This window comes from Mangifera indica, chromosome 17 (genome assembly GCF_011075055.1).
Source record: "Mangifera indica cultivar Alphonso chromosome 17, CATAS_Mindica_2.1, whole genome shotgun sequence".
Taxonomy (NCBI): Eukaryota; Viridiplantae; Streptophyta; class Magnoliopsida; order Sapindales; family Anacardiaceae; genus Mangifera; species Mangifera indica.
Window position 1 is genome coordinate 12,826,252 of NC_058153.1, and position 5,038 is coordinate 12,831,289.

The window sequence follows — 5,038 nt, forward strand, 5'->3', positions numbered from 1 at the left end:
TGGTAGCAAAAACTAAGGATGGATTTAAGCTAAACTAATCACAAACTAAAGGCCAATTTGAATTCAACTTAAATAAAAATCAATCAACTTAAAATTGTGTTAAGCTCACTTAAACTAGTCATTCAATGACGTAATGGAAGAAGAATCTTCACTAGATAAGAAAATAAGTTGTCAAATATCTTGCATCTTATGTAATGATGTTAATGTAACATCGATCTTGAACCAAATTTAACAAGCTGAAACTTCTATTCAAATTTAACTTATTCGAAAAAACAACAATCTCAATTTGAGATAGCTTGGATTGTTCTTACCCTAGCAAAAACATATTCAAGAAAATTGAAGAAACTTGAGATAGTAGTCTTTGGATTGGCACATGAAATGACAAGTAAAAGCAAAATTTTATTGTCATTCTTTTGTTGAGGTTACAAAATATGATCATATTGATAAAGAATCTATAGCCGTGGCTTGGAAATAAGATAAAAGAGATAAAAGAGAATTTCATGGCATAGCTCAAATGAAAATATAGAGCCATTTACCGATGAAGAATGTCTACCCATACAATTTATACACCAAAAAGTTTAATAGCCTTGGGAATGCTTTCAGGCGCCTCGACTTAATTCTCTTCAACAACATGACTGCTTAATTCAAACATCGGATCGACTTCTCCGTCAACATGATGGTTAGACATCTGCATGGAGGTTTCATGACAATCGACCTTATTTACATCAATTATTTAGAATGTCTTAGTTGCTTGAGCCTTGTCTATGCGTTCGCATGAATAGAAAGCTAGTATCATTGGTCTTCAATTGGTTTTCCTTCACAAACTGATTCCAACCTCTTGTGAAGACAAAGCTCTAGCTGCTCTTCCAATAGCAATACTGAAATTTCCAAAGCCTCATCAACCTATCGTGGAAAACTAGTTGCACATCTTCCTTATTCGTCACAATAGTTGCTGACACATAAGCCTTCATTGGACTCAGACTAACATTTCTTGGCATATATTTGGAACAATTTATCAAAAAATATGCAAATATTGATTCATAGGAGCCATCTCTAATCATGTTTAGCACCGCTTCTGTACTGAAATGGCTTTGAAAATTGGATTCTTCAGCAGTGATTTCTGTCCAAGGAAACTTTCTGTGGGAGCCTGCACTATGAAACCTGATCGATGCACTATCATAAGCCATAGCAGCTTCCTTCTAGGTTTTGAAGGCACCGAGCCATATACGCTGGTTGTTGACATATAATTGGGCACCCCAATGCCCATTTTGCTGTGGTAGAACACCTTTGAATTTTATGGGAGGTGACACTCACTTGCCTTGCACACTTGCTCGCGGGAAGCGGGATCAATACTGATGCTAGTTTTATCCGATAACTCTGCAATCACATTAGTTATTCCATTTGAAATCACACTTAACATTTCTTCTTCCATTGTTATTCTGAGGCACAAACATGTTGCAGAGGGTTAATAATATACAATAGTATAAGATTGCTGAAAACCAAATTAATAATGCTTGAAAATAAAAACCAAATTGACAATGCTTGAAAATGATATTAACTTGGCATTTTCTCAAAATTCTAGTCTCAACAGTTCCAAAGTTTCAAATAATAAGCCTCAAATGTCTACAAACAATGACAATAAAATCATTCCATGCATAACACAAGCCTCAAACGGACTCATTAACTGTTCGCATGGATTAAAGGTTTAAAAAAAAAAAAAATCTCACATGAACATCAACCTTTACAATCTTACAAACCGAAAATTGGAAATAAGTTGAAATTTTGGGAAGAAATCGTCTATCAAAGTCAAGATGAAGTATTAGTTTCATATGTTAACACTACATGCTTGACTGATAAGACCTCTCAAGGCCAATTTCAGAAACAATTCTAACTACATATGCTTCTACAGAGAAGAATGTGACCCAGAAGGAGAAAGAAAGTCATTTTTCTCTAAAATCCTTTTTTTTTTTTTTTTTGTTTCTTTTGCTTGTGTGCAACCTAACACAAGAAACTCATGTCTCATACATTAATCATGCCATAAACATGTGGCATCAGCTCCAGCGATGTTAGTTTCAATTTTAAGCTGGTCCTAAGACAACATTATGAGCAATTCTCATTCATTTTCCATCTGACATACTTTTTGTGTCTCCAATGCCATGATTTATGTCAAAACACAGCATAGATCTCCAAAATGTTTCACATTATTCGGTGCACTTAGTATATCAGTGACTAAAGTCCACTCAACTTCAATTTAACATACAGTGTTGTTATTGTTTAAATCCACGCATAACAAACCACCTAAAGTTATAAGGTAACATCTACTTTAGTTATCGTTGACCTCACAGTTTTATCCTTAAAAGTTGTCTCGTAAGAGAGAGGGAAATGGTGGGTTTATATAGCCCTATGACCCTACAATGATGGACTTGTTCAGTGTGCCATGCACATGTTACACTAACAAAGTCTGTTTAAAGGAATATTATATAACCATGAATGATTCACTAGCATCACCTTATACACAACTCTAAAAGGAAAAAAAAAGACATTGGAGGATGAAAACTTGCACAAACCATACTCCATCTCTTGACCTCAGCAAAAACCTACACCGACTTCAAACCATATTGACATACACACACATCTATAAAATAGTACATTCCAGTTCCATCTTCAGAACAATAGCCATTCTAGTGTAAACAGTGGGTATCTACGGCACTACCAACATATCTTAACTTGTGAGTAAACTAGGAATCCCAAATATTTACAACTATTGATGATGATTATCTTGATACTTACAAGTGAATTGACCATTAGCAACAAAAATACTAAGTGAAAACAACATATGCAATTCAAATTTTTTTGCCCCAGTGGATAGAACAGTTTCTGATAACTAAAATATTATTATCACTAATCCACCAAACACTATTACCAAATGAGAGAATCCAAAACCCACTTATTTTAGTGTGTAATTAAGGCCACTAGGGGTGGATTGAAATTGAACTCTCTCTAATGATAGTATTTCCCCATCCAAAGATATTGTTCACCCTACCAATAGGATAATTTATCTGATCATCAACCCCTTAGTGATATTATACACTAGTTTGAATAAAGTCAAGTTTGAAATAGATATTTTGAATTTGAGCTAAGCTCAAGCTAACGTTAACTTGAATCAAACCCCAGAAGGTCACAAATGAATTGTCATTATCATTCAATATAAAATGTTTTTCACGCACCCTACTAGAAAAATAAGCCAATTGACTTTCATAGTTTTCGGTTGCATTTATACATTTCAGCTCTCACACGACACCAAAATCTAATTTCAAACATTGAATAAAAGGATAAATATCCATATTAATTCAAGAAAAACAATCTTTTAGTCAACATACCACATTCAAATATTTCTCACTAAAGAAAGCTCATAGTACTGGAAAAGGTAAGAGATCTCACTGAGTTAAATGTTTTATGTTTTTGTCACCAACCACTAGTAGGAAATTATAACCAATTTATCTATTAGTTTTCCCTATGCTTCATATAAAAAGATTAGCCTCTTAGGTTTTACAAAGTTGCACAATTCCTTCTAATCAGTTAATCACTGATCTAATAGATTATTAAATTGTAGGTATAGGCTTTGGTTTTATTTTTATTAAGTTGAAATTCGGGAAGTCAAATTTGAAAGCTTTGGCTTTGATATTTGTTAGGACTGTTGCTGATAGAAGTATGTGTATTAGAGTGAAATGCAAGAAGTGGGTAAATTGATAGAATTATGCAAATATTAGTGAAGATGCGGGTAGCAGGTAGATGTAATACACAGGTTGTAGGTAAATTGAAACAAGTGAATGTAATGTTTTGAAGCGTTATGTAATATCATTTAGTTGAGTCTAAATTGAATTGAAATATTTATTTAAGTTGATTGTAACAACAGAAAAGCAAGAGAAGAATTTGGGTTTTGTTTAGGCTGTCTTTGACTGATTTGGGATTCTTGACTCCTTGAATTGTTGGTTATCATTTTGGGCTTTGTTTGTTTCCTTTTTTTTTTTTCTTTTTTTCTTTTTTTTTTTTGTGGTTACCTACAACAAGGTACCAATCATCTAAATGTGTTATAGTTCTTGTTCATATATAAAACAATAGTGCAAGTTCTTTTATTCAATTTCTAGTGCCTTGGTTTGCTCTAATTTCTTGGAAATAGATTGTTTGTGTGTTATTTTGTTAAAGAGTTGTGACTTAGGTGTTGAATGTCGCAAGTTCCTAGCAATATCAACATAAGTTATCACTTGACCTAAAAACTTAGGCTAGTAGATAGCTAAAAAAATCAGCATCTTAGGTTTAAAAAGCTATAGGATTGCTTATATTAAGTTAATACTTGACTTAAAATAAGCTCAATAAGATAAACCTCCAAGAATTTATAATCTTGTCTAATTCTTTCAGTTAGGCTCACATCTAATCTAAAAAGCTTTGGTTATGATACCATGTTACCATTTAATCCTAAAGTTCAAGCTAGTAGATAGAGGTTTAACATTATTATTTAAACCTACCTTCAATGTGAATACAAGTCTCTGTGTGTTTGTGGAAGTGAATATATATCACTGCCAAATGTCTTAAGGAACCCTTTCAGGCTTCATACCAGATTTACATAACATGTAAAATGATTTTCCTTCAATTTTGCATTGATGAAGAATTGCTTTCAGAGAAGTTTTTACTTCCTAATTAGTATTTAGGCATAAACACCAATGGCCAACTTTTTGTCATACAAATGCAACGTTCGGAGCAATAAAACTTTGTGTCTTAACAATGAGTTATAGTTTGTGTACTAACTATGATGTGTCATCATATAATTCACTGATTTCAATTTATAAATAAAATAACATTAAATCATATAATGATATATCATCATTAATGCATATATTAGTATATATTGTTAGTGTACAGAGCCTTACTCTTTTCAAAAAGTGAATAAGCATCCTCTTACAACTAATAAATAAAATATTTATACTAATATCTTTAATGATCAAGCTGAAGTCAGTTAAAAAACTTCTAACAAGACCTC

The 5,038-nt window shown here is 32.6% G+C and overlaps 1 pseudogene; it reads right to left on the reverse strand.

Moving 5' to 3' along the window:
• Positions 1-513: 513 nt before the first annotated feature.
• On the reverse strand, positions 514-1,432 carry LOC123200282 (annotated as a pseudogene).
• Positions 1,433-5,038: the final 3,606 nt, after the last annotated feature.